Genomic DNA, 21,022 nt, shown 5'->3' on the forward strand with positions numbered 1-21,022 from the left:
GTTAAAGGCATGTGCACAGGAGCAGCTCCAAAAGAAACAAGCAAACTACATCACTTCCTCTTGAACTATTCTCTAGGGTTGGTTTAGACATTAAACAGATAAGCACTAATGTGAAAGTGGTGGAGCAGAAGGTTACATACTTGTCCAAATGGATTCATCAAACACCTGCATTTAAAAAGGTTTATTATAAATTAGTTACATTCTGATGAGACAAGGAATCTTTTCAAGTGTGCATAAAAGTGATTCTTTTCTTTTTTTTTTTTTGTTAGCTTAAGAAATGTGTTATAGAATTAAAAATTTAGTTTGCTACTGATGCATCATCTGTAGCTAAAATCAAGCAAAGGTAAGGGCTGCCACCTCAAGTCAGACACCAAATCTAGGGGTTGCAATATCATAGTGTCCCCCTGAAACAACATGCAGAGGGAAAGGCTTCAGGGAGCAGAAGAGATAGTCTTCACAAATGCACTTCTACAAAATGCAGCATTTGATTTAAGGTCTGATCTTGGATAAACTGCAGGTAAACTGAGTTATACAATTAAATCAGACTGGCAGGTTGCATATGCACATGAAGTATCAGGTTGCATGACAAGCTGTGTGAAAACAGCATCAGACTGTGTCTTGAATTGCTTGAAAAGAAAGGGTGTTTTACATCACAGCAGGTTAAAACTTTATCTGGGCTTCTGGAGCACCATTAGCATAATCTGATTACTCTCCAGGCAGGTGATGGCTGCTCCTGGATAGGCCCAAAGGAAATGAACATTGAAAGTACAAAGGAGTGCTCAGTGGAAGGGGAGAGGAATTCTGAAGTTATTTGGGACTGAATGAATACTACAAAATAATCAATGCTGATAAATTTTAAGAAGTGTCTTGCCTGTTCAGATATCTTAAGGTTTTAAGTACTGCTTAACCTTTCACTCTATCAAACTTGTTCTTATATCCATTGCCCTTATGATTTCTAACTTGGTCCAAGACATATTTGAGGGAGGTGTTGGGGAAGGGGGACCACTGTATTGGGTTGGTTGGTTTGGGGTTTTTAGTATTTCTGATTATTATGTTCTCTCACATCATTTGATATATTCTCATTATTCCCTCAAACTAATTCTATTAAGCTCCCATTTTGACATTTACATCTCATTCCAGGTGTTAAAGAAGTACTGGCTATTCGATTCTCTCAAAGTAAAGCCATGAGTTGTACTCTTTCCTTCTAAAGGAAATTAGGATTTACTGGCAGAGAGCCAGGGTGAAAGTGACTGTCAAAGACTCTGTATTGTGTTTCCAGTTGTGCATCTCTCCTGGTTTGTAACTTACTGGGATTTTCTTGTGCTTCTAATTTCGAGCTCCAAGCTTAGGCATTGCAATGCTTATCTTAATTCTTGCAAGCATAGTCTAATTATTTGCATTCATTTACAAGCCTTATTCCTCAGACCAGTAGAAATTATATTGCTAATTAATTGTGTCTAACTGAAACACTAAGTGGGCTTTTAGTCCATACAGGAAAACTAATAAAAACCAAACACATCAAATTTTTTGAATAGCAGATACATTAAATGGCTTCTAGGTTTTGCATTTCTCATCACTGTTCTAAGTCACTTTTAGTCCCTCTGCATAGGGTTTGAGTAGCACCAGGAATGTCACTGTGCCATTCTTTTTTTATGTCATCATTTCTGATACAGTTAATGTTAAATTGAAAAAGTTAATGTTCAGAACATGATTCTTTAGACATCATTGAAAGAGAGCTCTAGAAGAATATTTTTCCTTTATGTCCCTGTCAGTTAAGGCTCAGTTTTCCATTCTGATTAAGGTGAAAAGACAACATCTCTGAGCTTCTATGCAGGTTGAAGGGTCTGTCTGCTCACAGCTATGACTTTGCAAGGGGACCCCTTTCTATGCATGTAATAAATGTGGCACATATAGGGAACCTCAACTTCCTGCATGTAAGCTGCAGTAAAATACCACAGATTTCCAGATAAAAGCCAATCCTGTGTGAAAACCCTCATACAACTGCACAAATCTGCAATAACTGCATGTGAGGAGTCTGAAGGCTTTCACTGAGAATGGGATCAACATGCCAAAGCATTTATTCTCTTAAAAAAGATTCTATCCAGGACCTGAAGATTCCTAGGAAGCACGAAAGTATCACTGGCCAGATCATCTGACATCAGTAGATATTCATGGGGATCTCCATCTATGTCATACTTGAATTTTAAGACTTTTAAAGAGTTTGTCACTGCTGAGGTAATTGCTAAAGGAACTTCTTAAGACTCTTCCCTAAAGCTGTACCAGTGAGAGAAATCTGGAATCTTAATCTGCTCAAAGCCTGAATGTGGGAAGAATGGCTTGTGAATGACTAATAGTTAGAACTGCTTTCCAAGAGCTTCAGGGACAGTACTATACAGCCTGGAAATTGCTGAAACTGAGGATAAAAAAATTTCTCATAACCTGTGTCCCTTGGAAAATTGGTGAAGTATGTCAGAAGAGATACTTTAGTGTTCTCAAATGCTTCCTTTCAGACATTCTTCCAGGCCAGCAATGGCTTTTGAATTTTCTCTAAAATACTACTTCAGAGCATTGGCCATCCACCTGTGAAAAGGGGAAGGGAGCAGAAGGCTTTTTGGCACTGCCAATTCCTTTAGGCACCTGACTCAAGTGACGTATGTATATTGCAGATTAGTTTCCATTTTCCATTTCAGGTCAAACCTTATATTTTCTTCTATTAAAGCACTGAACATATAATTATGAGCTTTTTCTACCTCTTTAATTTTGTCTGAAACTGATCCTGACCCTTGGATTTTAATTACTCTGAGATGATCTTGAACTTGAATTTTAAAACCCTCTGTGAAACAGACCCATGCTGTACATCTTAACTGTATTTTTCAATTTGAGGACTCCTGCTGTCCAGTCTTCAGCTATATTTGAACTGCATCCCAAAACTGAGGTTTGTAGTGAACATACACCCACACTTACACCTCCCACCCCCACCAAGCCTTTCTCTAGAGCAGTACCTCCAATTCTAGTTCAGATGTGGGGTAGCTGGTAGAGTTACCCCTTCCATCCTCTCAGGAGAGAATTAAGGGCAAGGCAATGCATCTGGTTAGGAACATTAGTTGCTCACTTTGTGCCTTTCTTTTATTCTGACTTTTAAAAGTGTACCCACCAGTATAAACACATGGGGCTCAAAAGAGCAATTAGATTAGCAGAATTTCAAAACCCATGGCTTTTTATGACTGTATCTGTCTTGTTTTGGCCAAGAAAAAACATTATTATAATTCCATCTGCATAAAAGATGCTTACCACCTCCTCAACAATTTTTTCACTGTTATCTCTATTGGTATGCACTCCCATACCCTTCTCTGATTTCTTATCACTGGTTGCTAACTCTGAGGAAAACAGCAAGAGGCAGGACTAACAGTGAGAGTTAAGTTAGCCCACTTTCACACTTCACCTCCAGTAAATCTGCACGTAAATAAGTCTTCAGTAACCAGAAGAGATAATAGAAGAAAAACCATAGTTCAAGAGAAGCAAATCTCTGGCTGACTTCTCAGATGAAGGACTTTGCAGGTGTTCCCTGCAATGCTGTTCTAAGTTCATATCCTCTTAATGTAGACCTAATACTACTCATTGCATATAGCTTTGGCATAATTATTGGCTTAACCTTAAACCATCCTCTCTCACAAAAAAGAAAGCACCTTGCCTCTGCACAGATGAGGTGTCAACTCTCCACAGCAAAGCACTACTCCTGTTACTGCAAGGAGAAACCTCATGCAGATAGTGGAATTAAGCTGGTCTAAAAATACATCCAGCATCTTCTCTTTAACAGAGAATGACAGATCACTGCTGGGATTAAAAATGCAGCTTTACTGTCTGAAAGGGTTTTTCTTATTCCTGTATTTCATTCTGTGTTCAAAAATTCGCCTGGAAAACTCTAAGTTTAGAGCTGATTTTACAAATAAATGTTCTGAACAAGGAAATAGAAGAAAATATCATCATTAATTTTATCTAACATGAGGAATCCTAAAACAAACCAGTTACTCCCACAAGAGACATCACACTCTGGAAAGAACATGGTAATTTATGCTTGACAACACAAAGCATCATGCGTGTATTTTCCAGATTTATATCAGGTAAATCATGAGCCTGTCTTTTACTTTCAACTTATTGATGATTAAAATCATCTGGTAAACCCCCAGCCTTCTAATAAAAACAGCCTGATCATAAGAGAAGTGTCAATCATTGGAGACAGGGTCTATGAACAGGCTGAGTGCTGCGTACCTAATTAGGTTTGGCTGAGCTAACTGCACTCTGAGCATATCTTCCCCTGCTTCAGCTACACAACCATCCTCAAGGCACAGCTAGTTTCCTATTCCTACTGTGCTGCCTTAATCTAGTAAACGTCCACCTCTGACCTCAATAAATATTTTATTTTCTTCATAGCAAGATGCTTGCTTCATTCCTCTGCAAGATCACTCACCCTGATTTTCTGCATTAAATGTTTTTAGATTTGGGCATATCTATGAAGACAGATACACAGATATAGACTAGATAGAGAGGGATATATATGTGAACATATGATATATGTATGATTATATCATATGAACATAAGCAAAGAGGCAATGCAGCAAGGCAGACAGAACATAATTTCTGGAATAGCAATGCTGCAGACTTTTCTGCAACAGCTTCTGGCAGTTGGAAGCAATCAAACACAAACACCTTGCTGCTTACAACAAAATCAGAAATTTTCTGTGATGGCTTCAAGCAACTAAAAACTAAAACAATTTTCATGAAGGAGTGAGAGGGAAGCTTTCTTCCTGTGCAAAGATTTCTGTGTGAAAGAAAGCAAGCCATGACTCTTAATGATAGCTGAGCATTACTGCTTCATTGTAGATGTTAGGCTTATCTTTTATATTTTTCTCTGTCATTTTCATCCAAAAAAAATCTCTATTGAAACTGAACCTTGAGAACCAAAACTAATGTTGAAGTTTATTTCAGAGCTGACTGAAGTGAGCATATTGATTTTCATAGGTTTTGTATCAGCTTCTTGGTATACTACATTTCTCATTCAGCCATGTAATATTTTGGATAATACTCCTCTGCATACCAGAGGGTCCTAAATGCTGCTATCAAATAGAGAAGCAAACACTGTCATCTTGGTCCATACTGAATTGAGTGTGTATGAAACCTTTCCTTAAAAAAGCAGATTTGTTATGTTGTTTTGGTGGTTGCTATGGTGTCACATACCTGGCAGAAATCAAAGTGCTGTTTTGGTTTTTTTGGGGTTTTGTTGTTTTGGTTGTTTTTTTGTTTTTTTTTTTTTTAATGTGTATGTAGTGTACCTAAACAAATAACATGGCTTTCAAAATGCCTGGATTCCAGCATCTAGGATTTCTCTGGAAATGGCAGAATTTGCTAAATATCTAAACCTTTAGTAGTCTCAGAGCTGAAAATATTCATCATCCCCCTTCTTCTACCCCACCACTCACACACTAGCCCGATGTCATGGCACGTTCTGCCTTCCATAACAAATTTGGTGCATGGTCGCAACCGCGTTTTTCAGTAATGACTGTGACATGCAAAGGACATGATTCAGCAAGAGTAACACACTCTCTAATAGCACATTTACATTCCTATTGATTTGACAGGAGCTACTAAGCAACTGAGTGAGGTAAATACTTACTTGCCTGTGTAAAGCCAGCAAAACGCTTTAAACTCTTGAATCAGAGCCTGGTAAAGGGTAAGTACCGTGTTCCTTTGTAAATCTGTTTGATCATCGTTTTCAGGGAAAAAAATTAAACCAAGTGGATTTTCTTTGGGTTCATTAGGTGTCTACTGAAAATGGTTGTTTCAGGGTAATAGAAACCTTTAGAAATCTTTTCCTCTTGGAACTTCACCAGCCACAAGCACAATGGGGGGCGGAGGGAGGAAAGTCTTACATCCCATTGTCTCCACAGGACTCCCTGTTCCCTACTGAACACCAGTGTCAATTTTTCCGAACAGCTTTGTCTTTCTGCCAAAGATAATGGACACGTTTGGAGTGTGTGGGTAAAGATTAAAACCTTGTCACTCACACATGGGTCATCCGTTTTTTAGGTATTTCAGTAATCATTCCTTCCCTGTAGTTTGTGGATGCTTTGCAGTACTTGAGACTAAATTGTACTAAATCCTAGCTTCAAACATCTCAACAAAGTAGTAGAGCTATAGGTATCAAAATCGTGTACATCACTTATATATATATTTTTAAAATCAGTGTGGAATTAAGTTCTCTAAAAAAGCTCTGTCAGCTTTTTTGTTTTCTGGGAGGCTTCTGGTGTGTGGTTTTGCTCCTCCTAGAATGTGACAAAGTGAAATTAAAGGAAAAAAAATTCTGCCTCCTTTCTGAACTTAACAACATGATTTTTTCCAAAAACAGAAGAGAGTTCAAGACCATAAAAATATTATTGCTAAATTTTAATCCCTTGAAAATAAGGTCAGGCTAAAGCAAACAAAGTCCATTGAGGAGAAGTTGTTTTTATTAAGGCATTAACTTCAGTGGTGCTGTGAAAGTCTGCTCCAGTGTAGGTTCACTATGCAAATGTCAAATAGGAATATGTTCTCAAGGTCTCTCCCTGCATTGTAGTTGAGGGATAAAACTTAATTCTGGGCAAACCATTCCTCACCAGTATCTCAGGACCAAATGCACACATATAGCATGTCCTCTGTGTCACCAGGGCTTGGCTGGCTGAGAGAGACACTGTGTGACAGCAGTCAGTGGTGACAGACTTCAAGGGCCTGCAGTGAGAAGAGTGACTGGGCAGTGAGGAGAAATAGTTACCTGAAGTCTCATATTTGAGCCCTTATCAGCAACAGATTTTTCTCATTCATCCCTCTGTGCCTGTTACTATTCAGTTACAATTCCACCTTGGCAAATGCTGCCACAGAGGAACCACCAGCACGAGTTTAGGTACTGTTTCCTGACCTTCAAAAAATCTCCAAACAACTTTGCACTTGGCCTTGCTGAGCCTCATGAAGTTCTCATGGGCCCAGCTCTCCAGCCTGTCCAGATCCCTCTGGATGGCATCCCTTCCCTCCAGTGTGCCAAGCACACCACACAGCTCGGTGCTGTTGGCAAATTTGCTGAGGGCACACTCAGCCCACTGTCTGTGTCACAGATATTAAAAAGTGCCAATCCCACCACCAGCCCCTGAGGAACATCACTCATCTCTGGTCTCCACCGGGGCACTGAGCTGTTGGCTCTGAGTGTGACCATCTAACCAATCCATTACACACCAAGTATCCATCCACCAAATCCATGTCTTCCCACTTCAGGGACAAGCATGTCACTGAGGGACAGTGCCAAGTGCTTTGCACAGCTCCAGGCAGATGATGTCAGTTGCTCTTCTCTTATCCATCACCAACATAACCCCATGCCAGCAGGCCACACATTCATCAGGCATGACTTGCCCTTTGTGAAGCCATGCCCTCAGGTTGTCATCACTCTCCTTATTTCCCATATGCCTTAGCATAGTTCCCAGGAGAATCTGCTCCATGATCTTGCCAGGCACTCAGGTGAGACTGAGTGACAGGTAGATTATGTTCTTTTGAAGAATACACTGTCAGGAAAGGACATGGAAATACTGCCCCCAGAAGAAACATAACTGCTGGCCTAGTTTCCTACAACTGGAAGTCAGAATGTCCCTTTGGGGCCTCCACCCAGGTAAGACCGTACACTTAAGTCATGTTAGGAAAAAGGAGGTTGGTTGCTTTTGCAGATTCTTGAAAATACAAACTGCCTTATAAAGAATCATCTCATGGTTAGTGGTAGTACAAGATGGATGGTTGGACTGGATGATCTCAAAGGCCTCTTCTGACCTTGATGATTCTGTGATTTTATCATCTCTGAAAAGCTTTCTGTGGCAATTCTCACTGTATCTGTCACACTTCAGGAAAGCAGATTTTCTGAGGGCAAGAGAGCAGAGTTGTGTGTTGTGTTTAAGACAGCATTATAACCTGTAATCCAAGGTGGCTGGGTGACTTCACTGGTGGCTCCAGCCAAAGGGCGAAACATGAGCCATACCAAGACAGAAAGCTCTGGGATATGTCAGGAAGACACAACTGTTAGGGTGCAATGAATAGACAGAGATGTTTGGGGGGAAATTCCATCTGCCTCTGCCAAACTCTTGAAGTCCTGTTCTTTCCTCCTCACTCGGCTTTCTCAGTGACTGCTGATCAGGTTATATTAAAATTAAGAGTGGACTTACACAGTCCTTAACAAAGGACTCTGTCCTTTGGCCTCAGGAGATCACTGATTTTGGAAACAAATGCAGTTTCTGTGCTGTTTTGCTGTACAACACAAGTGGCATTAAAAAATGGAAAGCATTGCAGTAATATTGATCCACCAAACCCTTCCCTAAAAATATCACTTTTTTCTATGTTTTAAATTACAGTTAAATTACCAGCAATAACCTCTGAAAAACCATCTATTGCTGCTTGGCTGTTCATAGTAACTGGGGCTTGTACACTGCAAACCTCTCAGTGCTCAACAGTCAAAGGTTTTGTGCAGCAATTTGAAGTGTCCTCTTGTGAAAACAGCAGCTCTGGTTTTATAACTAGAGCATTACCATAATATTGTTTTTACTAGCTCAAGGTTCAGTTTCAATACAATAATAAATAGCAAAACCCTCTTCAAACAGCTCCTTAAAAATACAGTAGTTTAAAAAAGAAACTGCATAGACAGCAACTCTTCCTGTTTAGGGAAATGAGTAAAGGCCATGCAGTCTCTCCCTCCTGTACAGGAGGAAGAGAAGAAAGAGAGAAATGACAAGAATCAGCTACTGCTGTCCTGAATGATGGAGCTGGCACTCAATATCGTGTAAGTGGCCTGATCTGATCTGTAGTGTGTGCATGCTGCTCTCAAGAAGGGGATGCCTGCAGGACTTCCAGGCACTGGCAGTTCATTTTCTGATTCACTGTTTTTAGAAGCTGCATACCCAGTCTATTTTTCATCTAATTAGTGATAGCTGTGTGTTAATGTCTTCTGAGACAATGGGGCCAAAATTTGTATACTTCTCTGACAGTAAGAAAAGCACATTACCTTAAAACCAAAGCCCCTTGGAAAAACAGGAACAAATTCTGGTCATTCTTATGCTATGAATTTGACACATTCCATAATATAAATAATGTTATCCCAGAATCACACTGTCCAAATTCAGTGCTTTTCTGTCATCCGAGATAAACTTGAGTAAAACTCTGTCAGCTGGTTTTGGGTTGAGAATTCCCTAGAATCTGGCAATGAGCCAGCCCAGCTTAGGTTCATGTGAGCAGGAGAGCCCCAAGCAGTCTCTCTTCAAGTACCTGGCTTGAAGATATTCTCAATATCTTCATATTCTCATTTCAAGCTTCCTTGCAAACCATTAGTAAGTATTGACTTTAGTTTTAGTTTCTGTTTATCTTTAAGAAGGAATGCCTTGAAGCTCCTGTGTACGAATTCCTTTTTTCCATTATGTGTATTGATTTGGCAAAGGATATTCTGTCGTGCTTTGGAGCCTTGTTCTCAGAATTTTAGTAAACTGAAAATCTGACAGATTACAGGCCTTCAAACTTCAGACTGCACTTGCAATTAATCCAGTGGATTTCTCTCATACATCTAACAATTAACAGAAAACTAATTTGGAAATGTAAATGACATTATAATGCTTACCCAGCTACAAATTATATCATACACATCTACATTTATGCTAAACTGTCTGCAAAAAATAGAGAATGGTGATTCTCTGAAGTAAATGCTGCTCCAAGTAAGGTTGTGATTCTATGAACTGTTTTAAGGTACTGGATGTAGGTAACTACATAAGTGGCCTGACAAGCAAAAGCTGCTGTGAGATTGCTTTCAGTGAGAGCCACCACCCACTCACTTTAATGGATGAACAGGGGAAGCAACTTCATGGGTAATTTTTTTTCTTCTGAGAAATAACTGACAAACCTGAGCAGGAGGGAAAAACTCTTCAGAATCTTATATATACTCTTCACATATTTAAGGAAAGCCAACTGTTGGAAGCAGTTCCATGAGCAGACAGTTGGTGAGAGATGGCACCATAGTTAAATGAAAAAATAAATATCAGTTCACTCACAAGTCCTTTAATTTTGCCCCTATCTGTCCAAAAGGCAGTAGTATTTGGGGTTTTTTTTCAATTAATATTTAGCTTTGAATTATATCACTGCATACTTGAGGTGCATTTTGGTATACATTCAATAATGTAAATCTTTTATAAAGAACAAACTGCATTTGCTCTTCAACATTTTATTCTGAACATTCTTGGGATGCTCTCCTTAACCAAGAAAAGGCATGTACTCGTGTTTTTTTCTTGGAGAAGTGCACAATAATTTTATTAGAGCTACTATAGAAGATTCATTAAGAGTTAACCTTTGTGTATATGGGAATGATTTTTCATTTGTATTTATGAAGAGAGGGGTAAGAAATACAAGGCAAGGTTATCTGAGAGAAGTAGAAAGACACTAACAGTGTGAGTGAAAGCAAGCGTTTTCAAATGTAATTTGAAATTTTTCTTTTCAATTTTAGTGTTGAAAAAACTGGCATGGCGTTTTTTCTCAGACTGATTTTCTTTCCCTGAGCTTGTGAGTTCATTTACTTGCATGACATATCCATAGATGGACAGAATGGTCAGTCCAACAACTCAGCAAAGTTAGTCCAGCCTAATCATTGCAGAAATGCTTTATTTTCTCTCTGCTTGCTTATTGGCATTGCCACCCTTGAGTGTCCTCAGGGCTCTCAGTGCTCTAGAACATGGCAAATGCATCACCTGATGGGTCAGCAAAGACACATGACCACATCCCCTCTGTCATGAGCAGTCTCCTTAGTCCCATGCTTGAGAAAATGCTTCAAAACTTCTGTTCCCTTCTAAGCAATAACAGGAAGAATTCACCACTGTGAGAGTCTATCCTGCTGCTGCTGTACTTGCTCTCAGAGGAGTTTGCTGGTTTACAGAAGGAGGTTGCTAAGTCATGCAGATCAGAAATAGTTAGGTAACATATTTACATTTCTCTGTTGTCTTCCCAGTTCTACTGTCCCACATCCCCATTGTCTGTCTCTCCCTGTAATTCCACTGATACTCATCTCTGGTTTTCACACTTCTTGTCATTTAGACCATATTTAGGTGTCTCCATGATTCATCTTCTTGTGTATCAGCTAAAGTTTACTCCCTTCTTCATAGATCTTTATGCTTAATTTCACACTCCTTCTTGCATCATTAAACCCAAAAATTATCATCCAACTGTGCAAAGGATCAGGGCAGCAACATAGAAAATCAAGCTGCAACACCTGAAAGCACTGTCAAATGGCTGTACTTAAAGGTTTGGAAATTGGGGTGTTCCCTAACATCATTTGCGCCTTCCTTCTGCCTCTTTATTTATTTTATCTAGAAATCATGAAATACAGGTGTAAAAAATCACAAATGTAAACGATGGGGGAAATTTATCAAAGTTTAGGTGCATACCAGCATTTCAAATCAAAGGTCATGTAGTTTTAACAGTGCCCTAAAGGCCAGCAGGTCCCTTCAGTTCCCAGTTCTGAATTACCAGGCATGGAAGGATAAATACAGCTGACCTTAAGTTAATTCTTTCCCTAAACTGTGGGCCAGCCTTTGATATTTTTGATTTTCAGAGCCTTTCTCTTGATTTTAGATTTTGTTACCGGTACAGTTTGTTTAAAGAAAAGCAAACAAAACACCCATTTAGTAATTTGCTTTATTTCTGCAAACAATACCTTTGTTTTCCCTGCCACTGCATGTTCTTGTCCCACCTGTTCTCTGTAGGTGTCTCTGAGGTTTTGGATCTGTGCTAAAGATGGGATGAGGCTGTAAGACATCCATTCAAATTCATATGGGTTTCCCTTTCCACTGCCAAAATTTCACAGAGGAGCAATGGCCAAACAGGCAGCCAGCAGCTTAAGGATGTCTTGGCTTCCTGATTCTTCCTGCTGATAATGGCAGAATTGCAGGAGTTCAAAATTTGTCATTTCCACTCCCATGTGTAACAGAGGTGAAAGAAATGGGGAACTTCACCCCAGCAGCCTACTAAAATCCAGCTTGAGCAGAGCTGTGCTTCCATTACTCAGCTAAATCTAGGTCATATATAAAAATACCAATTCACCAATTAGTGGTTAAAATTTGACAGGGACTGACAATAAAAAGATGCTGACCTTTGATTTCTTATTTTAAGCTCCTCATTGATTTCTTCAAATAATGTCAGGGCCAGTCTCATTAATTTTTTTCCATTCTGTTTGAAAAGAGGGTGTAAAACAAATTCCTCAGCTTGTAAAGAGATTACATTAAAGCCAATATTTTCTCTTTGGTCAGGTGAGTCAGTTTTGGAATCAGTCGTTTGCTTTTATAAGTGAAAGCCTTTAGAGGAATTTCTACCCCACCCAGGCAGCTAGCACAGCTTTGTTTAATGTTTTGAACCCTGCCTGGCTCCAACAGATAATATCCATATTTATTGATACAGAGGTCTTGTGTGAACATGACCAGAAATTCTTTGTGCTCTGCAATCTCACCCCACTCGTGCTGCAGGAAGCAGATGACTGGCCTTTCCCACCCACCACTTCCTTTGGAATGAAGATGGTATCTCCCCACAACCACTGCCTACAGGCAAGATGCCACAAGCAAACAGGTGTTTTCAGCAGGCAGGCAGGAAGGGAGAAAAATAAATAAACCTGAGCCTGCAAGAGAGGAAGAAGGCTGTGACACACTTTATAATATCCTCCAAGTCAAATTTTATCCCAGACCTGCAACCAGAAAATCCTGCCTGTCTCAGATCCAATGAAAGGGCTTTTGACTGCCTTAGAGAGCAGGACTAGACAGTTATGTTTAAAACAAATAATAACTAAACAAAGGAAGAATCATTTAACAAAGCCAAGTTTGCCAGCAAGCTTTCCTGTGGATAAGTATGCCAGTGTTTGCTAGCCTTGCAAAATTGGCCAAAGGTCATCTTGGCTGTTTCCCAAATTGCAGACAAACCTTTGAGTGCACCAAAGACTTCAGCTGCTGCTGCAGCATCACACCCTTCTGCTTATGTCCTTTAATGTTTATGTAACCTTAAGTCTAGAGCCAATGAAAAAGGGTTTATATTTTTTCTAAAAATGTCAGCCCATGTTTAAAAACAAAACAAAAAAGCCCAGCCCTTCCCCACAGAGTCAATTCAAAAACTTCTAAAACAAAGACCTTTAAAACCTATATCTTGTTTTGGCATGTTAAAAAATAATAAATAAAAAATTCCTAGATTTCTGTTTGAACAGACTTCCCATTGGTACTTACACTGATATTGTATTTAAAATTATGCAGATGGTATCATTGATTTTGATAGTTTTCCTTCAAAACCTATACAAATGCTCATACATGTTTAGATACTGAACAGAGGGGTATCTACATGTTGTAAGAGAAGGAGCATAAGAATGGTTTCTAGAAAAAAAACAAAAAAGCTCAGATGGATTTCCCTTTTCTTCCCCATCTTAAAACTAAAGTAACTTTCAAATTATACTTACTAGTTCATGCAAAGCTAGCCAGATCTACTTTGATTTACCATTGGAATTCACACAGTTGAAACTAATTAGAGCTAATTAAAGGAACCTGCCAAGCGAAGGCTTCAGAGAGAGCACTCAGTTTGGCAGGAGGGTGGAAAAAGAAGCATATATAGTTTCTACTAAAAGTCCCATTTTTATATATATGGCCATGGAGTAAAATAAACTTGGGCTTTAAATTCACTGCAAACAAACTAAGCAGTCCTGAGGCAGTGAAATCCCTCAGAGGACACCACTTCCTATTTCCAAGCACAACCTTTAATCACAGAATCACTACCCTCTTGTTTAAGTTCCCCCTGATGCTTAAACACTTCCCTTCTGTCCTTGCCATAAGCAAAGTCTCTGCTGCTTCAGCACCAGCCTCACTGCCTGGAGATGAGCACAGCCCAAAGTGCCAGGCAGTCAAAGTGCAGGTAAAACCAGAGATGGTCTTACAGAAAATACACCAGGAAATTCAGAGCAGAAGAGACAACTGTCAGCAGGTCATATTTGAGACACAGTGTAGGAAATGATGATTTCTGTATGATTCCCTGGTATTTCACTTCAGAGCTCTTATCAGTATACTTGTGAGCAAGCTTCCTGCAGCAAAGCTCTTCCACTCCTGAGGAATTGGGTAAAATCCTTCTGCTTGGCAAGTCTGCGTTGGCATTTCTGACTTTGTTTCAGGCTTCCAGAATGAATGAAATGCAAGGACAGAAACTAGAAAAAATGTTTCAAAGAGCAGGAAAGAAAATATGCATGTAGCATGTGTCACAAACCCAGCTACACTAACATTCAAATGCCTTAATTTCTCATTAAATCTTGGACAAGGTGATTTAAAATAAAAGGAGGAAGTTGATGTTTCAAGCCATTACCTTGGCTTTTTCAAGAGACATCAGTACTTCAAAAATAAGAAAATTAAGTTGGGTTCTTCAACCAAAAAAAGCTGAATTTGCCAGTAAGTTCATTTTGGCAACAAGTAGTGACATTTTTCTCCCACTTATATAACAAGATTTGTGTACACCTTCAACTAGCAGCTTTCTACATTAATTTCTCCCAGTTAAAATATTTTTCAGTATTACTCTTCCAGTTCTCCAAGGAATACTCACAAGACTCTTACTTCTGTTTACAGTCAGAGGCACTATCACGATATAAGAACTAAATCTGTGTGCAGAATTATAGAGTAGCTTTGGGGTTTGGTTGGGTTTTTTGGATTGGTTGGGGTTTTTTTTAATAATTTGTCTAAACAAACTACTTCTTTTTTATACATATACATGTCAACCTTCTACCACCTCACCTACAATTGGGTTGTTGCAAGGAGGGACAGGAAACAAGTGAGTGAGATCTGTATATAAATATATATATATATATCTATAAAAATATAAAAATATGTAATTCCCTTCCTCAGCCCAAAATATGAGTGTGAGTCCTACTCAGCAAGGAAGTGCCCTGTGAAAGGAGAGGGGAAAAAACCCCAAGCCAGTTCTGTTCTAAAAGTATGGTAACATATTCCTTTTGAAGCTTGAAAAGTCAGTCTGGGTTTGTTGCATACATTGGTGTTTTCTCAAGCTCTCAGCACTGTTGCAGTGCTGGCTGCCCTGCTCTGCTGTTCCAGCTTCCCTGCAACACAGAAAGTTGTTCCACAGGCTTCACAGGGAAACACACTCCTCAGCTTTTTTTCATGGTAAATGCCTGATCCAATAATTTTTGGTTTGGGTTTCTGAACTTATGTTATAGAAAGTCCTACTTTCTTTTCCTCAGATACTTTAGCGCAGTTCTTGCACTAAAATGTATGGTGAAAACTGCAGAGAAGAAGCCTAAATGCAAGATACAATGTACAACTACAGGGAAAATATTCTAGATACAAGCAGGCTTTTCAATGTATCAGGAGAAAGCCAGGAGCAGACTGACTGGGAAGGTTCTAACCTAACTCAAACTACAAATGAGACTCATTTGTTAGCAGGAAATGTTAGCAGAGTGCTGGCAGGCCTACTAATGGCCCCTTCTGGATTTAAAATGAACAGATACATGTTAGAGTGGGGAACAGCTGGAGGGTAGGGGAACCCACTAACAGAGATCTATTTATTGGTACACCTGGGCTGGGTGAGTTTCTGGAACGTCACTGTGTACCATCACTATTTCATTTTATTAGAGCTCTTGATTTTTTTTTAAGGAGATTTTGCATTACTTGACTTTTACTCAGAAAAGCTAACAAACCCCATATGCTCTATTTATTACTGAGTACAATTCCCTGAATAAACTCTGATGGAAAAAGAAAACTTAATTTTTAAATTTCTTTTTCCACTCAGTGGATCTATCTCTAGAGCAAACAGCAATACAAATCAGTCACACCTAGTCATCAATAGTGGCACTGTGATAAATGTCTAATAACTATTGTCATAATCAGATCTGTATTTTATTTGCTGTGCTAAAATTCTGAGAGATAAGGGTCCTGCTTCATGGTAAAAATCATTCAAATCAACATACAAAATGATCTGGTGCAATGCTTTGGTATACTACCTCATAATCACTTTATATCAGTTCCTAAAACTTGATGTGAGCCACTGACTTTGGACTAGTATGGTTTATATTCTAGTGATGGACTTGGTAAGACATATAGCAAAAAATGAGGGAGGGATTATGGCTGGTTTTTTTTTTCCCAAAAAATAAATACTAAAGAGAGAAAAAGATGTTGGAGGAGATACGAAATTATCAATTCTGTCACTGAGACATGAACCTCATGGATAAATAAGAGACTAATCAGAAAAGTTCAGAAAAGATTCGGCATCACATACTAAAAAATTGGGTGTAATGCACACAGCTGATGTGCTCTTAGGTCATTTGAGAGGTCTACATGTCTTTGTTTGTTTGCTACAGTAGCTGCATTATAATGGACATTTATCATATTTAGAGAAGTTTACTCTGGTTTTCTCTCGCACCGTGACTTCAGTTTAATGCTTATGTGGTTTTTGGACTCTTAAAGGTAACAACTTTCTTTTGGTTGCTAAACAAATAGAAGTAATCCTTTACATGTCACCAAGGAAAAATCATGTAACTTTGGAGGCTTTTGGAGGGGATAACCATGGGGTATGCCCTGGACTTCAGACATGACTAGGACAGGGCTCTGGCTCTGCCAGGCCAGACTTAAGGTAGTGCTGGTGTGAATCATCTGGTCTAACAAAGGAACATTTTTAGAAATAAAAAGGTTAGTTCCATTCAGTAATACAAGAATCTAAAAGCAAAATGTGTGCATCCTTAACAAAGAGAGGGAAGGTCGGTTTGCTTCTAGATACATTCTAGATACACTGCAGGCTTCTTCCAGATTGAAGCCTGCAAAGGAAACACTAGCTATTTTTTGGAGGAAAATGTCGTGAAAATTGTATGCGAATTTCTCCAAGAGAAAAATGAAACCGCCTAAAACTTATCTGAAACGTTCCTATAACTGTGCTTCAGCCTTTGATCGTGCTTCCTATAAATAACCATTACAAAACATGCTGGTCTATTTTAAACTGTGATTTGTTGTGAAAGACTCCACTATATTGTAGGTCTTACGTTATAAACCAAAATGTCCCCTGATCCTCGGTGTTGAGCTAGCGAGGGTTTTGATTTACCTAAGGTTTGGCTTGGGGGCTTTATTTAGCTCTGTAGTTGTTGTCTAGGAATGGAGTGTGTCGTGACGAGGGGCTCCACCGCGCCATGGGAGACGCTCACTGCCTGCACAAGCTTTGGGGGCCTGAGCGAGCCTGACAGGAGTTTGTGGAGTGACATAAACGGGGGTTGTGCCCACCTCGGCCCAGAAAGGTACCCCTGTAGGAAGGTAGCTCCATAGGAAGGTACGAATACCCCGTTGTTGCTCTCTGTTGGGGAGAGACGGACCCTCTCCCGAGGCGGCTGCAGAGGCGGCTGCAGAGGCGGCAGCTCGGCCCCGGTCCCGCAGGCCGGGCTCCCTCGGCCGGGACAGAGCCGCGCTGTCCCGGCCCGCCGCGCTCCCTCCGGCGCTCCTGGGGCCCGCGGCCATGGCCGGGCCGTGCGCGGAGCCGCCGCAGCGAGGGGCGGGCGGGCAGGGCCGCTACGCCACTTTCGTAGCGCTGGAGGAAATGGCTGCGCATTGGGCAGCGCGGGCTGCGGGGCCGCGTGTGCAGGGCGAGCGCGGCGTAGCCGGCTCTGTGAATAGCGCCGGCGGAGCGGCAGGAGGAGGAGGAGGAGGCGCCGCGGCGGTTTGGTACCGAGCGGAGAGGGAGATGCACACGGCACTCGAGTGAGGTAGCTATAAAACCCCATTTGTTTACATGCCCTCCCCCACAGCCGCCCGGCGCCGCGGAGCGGGTGGCGGCCGGCCCGGGCCGCGCCGGGGCGGGGGGGCGGCGGTGCGGGCGAGGAGCCGCGGCGGGGACCGAGCGGCGGTAGCGGACAGCGGCTCGCCCGCGATGCGGAGCGGCGAGAGGGGCGCGCGGCGGCGCGGCCGCCTCATCACGTGGCGGCGGGGCGCGAGGCCGCGGGGTGCGCGCGGGGGGCCGGGGGGCGGCGGGCGGGGGGGGCGCGCCCGGGCTCCCCCCGAGGCGGAGCGCGAGGCGCCGCCGCGGCCCTGGCGCATCCCCCCACCCCCTTTCTTCCTCTGCTCGTGAGGCGACCATGCGGCAGGTAAATCCTCCCCGCCCCCGCGCCCAGAACGGGCGGCCCGGGACGTGGCCGCGGCGCTGCGGCTGCCCGGGCTGCTCGGGCGGAGAGAGAAAGGGGGGCGGCGGGGGTCGGGGGGTGCGGTGGGCCCCGTGTCCCGGCGGGTTCGAGCCGCGCGGTGCCCGCTCTGCCGCTTCCCTCCGGCAGCCTTCCTGCCGGGAGTGCGGCTTTGGGCGCGCCCCGGCCCTGCCGAGCTCGCTCGTTCTCTCGCTCTCGGTGCGGCCACGTGGAGGCCGCGGGTGCGGGGGGAAGGAGCCGGCCCTGCCCGCCCGGCGTGGGCGCTGCGGGTGTGCGGGGCAGGAGCGCCGTGCGGGAGCCGTGCGGAGCCCGCCGGACTTGGCGGTGTTTGCGGACAGTCTGGGACGGTGGGTGATGAACAAGCCAGGCCATTAAATCTTGCAGGGCTTACGGCAGGGATTTAGCGCTAACAGCTGAGGAAAAATCACTCGGGCTGTAACCCGCACGTAACCTTAAATAAGGGTAAGGGCGGAAGGGTCAGGAGGCTTTGTCGCTGTGCTGTACAGGCACAGAAGTGATGAGGGAAAAACATTGGTTTCCTGTTCTCGACCATCTCTGCTGCTTATGCTGCGTCCTTTGGAAATACCCACTTAACGTTGAAACTGCGGAATAAAATTGCTCTTTAAAATCTCTAGCAATCTTTGTCGTTTTTGGGCCTCTTTGTAGAAGTGTTCATGCCTGCTAGTTGATAAAACTTTCTGAACAAGAGTTGCGTGAGTAGAAATACTTCTGGTTTGTAGCACTCGTAACGCTGTATGTGTGTAAGTAGCAATCATAATGTGTTTTTTTTATTAAGGTAGGATCTTGTACCATAACACCAAGGGAGCCTGTGATAACCTCGAGCCTGATACAGAACTGAGAAATGCACACTGGAAGACCTGGTTAGTTTTCAGACGAGCGGAAGCAGTTGTCATCTAGTTAACAAAAGTAATTCCTGGCATGTTCCAGTGGGTATGTTTTTGTATCCCTTTGGGTAGTAGTAACTGACACAGTGACATAAAAATAGAAAACTTTCTATATTAAAAAGGTATCATATGAGGGTTTTTAATTGGACTTTAACAGAGAATGCAGTCTGATTTCCTCTGCCGAATAATGTGCTTTGCTTCAGATGGCAGGAAAACAGGAATTGGGACTGAGGCACAGTATGTAACTCCAAAGTGAGGGACTAATGGTTGCTCTATAGGCTAATAGTCTGGCGTGGTCATGTAAGACAAGAACTGGAAAAAACACTGAGGTCCCCAACAACATTGATCAGTGTCACTATACTTTACCAGCTAAATTCTTGTGCTAAATTAATGGTTAAAGTAACCATTTATTAGTGGTGGTGTCCTGCAGCATTTTTATTTAGACTGCTTTTAGCTCATACTTTGGAGTAAAAAAGTATGCAGCCATGCAATCTATTTCTAAAGGAGAATAGGGTCTAGATAGATGGACAGACTGAATTAATTGTGTGTGTTTGATGAGATTAATGGTGGCAGTTCCATATTGGCATTACGTTAGTGTCCATGGGTGGGTGCAGAGGGGTTGTTATACACTGTTACCTATCTGGAATAGGCAGTATGACTGGAGATTCTAGCTACATAAAAAAATTCCAAAAAAGTGGGCTTTGTTTCAGTTAATATCTGTGTAGGTCTTTGTGCTTTCCAGGTTGGCTTACATAAAACCCGAGTATTAAGTTTGCAGCATATATCCAGTCAGTCATAAAATGTGCAATTACAGCAGAGCTGTGGTTTAAAGTTATTCAAATATGCTCACAGGCTTTGTCTTAATTGATGTTTTTCCCATTGCATGAAAATAATTTCATTAAATTGGATCATCAGGGTAATTCAGACACGTTCTAGAAAGTTTACTTGACATGAAAAAGCACATGCTGACCACCATTACTTTGACAGTGAGATAAATATATATATATATATATATATATATATGTATGGCAAAATTAATGTATCCAACATGGAATAGGTACTTCCTGGTCTTCACTACGTAAGTCAAGCAGCTTTAATTTACTCTTTCTATTCTTAATACATTTTCTGCAAAGTAGTGGCTGATTCAAGTCTGAAGAGACTTTTTAAGTAGTGCCCAGATCACACTGACTTAAGCTCGTATATAGTCCTAAAGGAAGTGTGTTTGGACTTGTTTGCCTTTGCTCTCCAGTTTCAATGTCGTTTGATCATGACTGTGCCTATTGTAAAGACTTATTCCTGTCTCTGTCACAGTTTTTACAGAAGTGGAAGTTTGTTTTGAATGTGTGATAGGCACTTGATAAATCAGTGATGAAGTAAATCAATTTGAGAATATTTACATGTTTTCATCAGATGGAATTGCTGATTAAAATTACAAAAGCTACTTAAAAGCCAAACTCCATTAAAGTTTTTCTGCAAGTTACAATTTGGTCATTTACTGCAGTGAAACTTGGTGAAAGGATGGTGGCATCTGTACAAACTGATGGACAGACATAACTGCATGTGTCAGCAGTGAAAATGATACTAGAATGAGAAAACCTCATTCCATTTTCTTCTCAGTTTGATGATCAGCGATGTCAGAACCCTTGGTATTTCACAGCATATTATTTTTTAGGATGTTTTCAGAATTGTCAAATGTGTCTTGACTTCCTGTAACACATTTTAAAATGTCAGCAGAAGTTTCAGAGAAGGAAAGTTTAATGGCAGTTCTGTTCCTTGGGCAGGTATTTTTTCACAGGATTGAGCTTTAGGTGCAGGGTGAGTTCCTTAGGAGAATTTATGCCTTTCGGGAAGCAATTTCTATTCTAATGTGAAGAAAATCTGT

At 41.4% G+C, this 21,022-nt stretch overlaps 1 protein-coding gene across 2 annotated transcripts in view; it reads left to right on the forward strand.

The window, feature by feature from the left end:
• The first annotated feature begins 17,726 nt into the window (after positions 1-17,726).
• SLC39A10 (solute carrier family 39 member 10) overlaps positions 17,727-21,022 on the forward strand; it is a 32,281-nt gene continuing 28,985 nt past the window's right edge. For both annotated transcript variants that reach the window (XM_066553302.1, XM_066553303.1), the window contains exon 1: positions 17,727-17,803. The gene's annotated coding sequence lies outside the window, so the exon portion shown is untranslated. The remainder of the gene's footprint in view (positions 17,804-21,022) is intronic.

The sequence above is a fragment of the Molothrus aeneus genome, chromosome 7, assembly GCF_037042795.1.
Source record: "Molothrus aeneus isolate 106 chromosome 7, BPBGC_Maene_1.0, whole genome shotgun sequence".
Lineage (NCBI taxonomy): Eukaryota > Metazoa > Chordata > Aves > Passeriformes > Icteridae > Molothrus > Molothrus aeneus.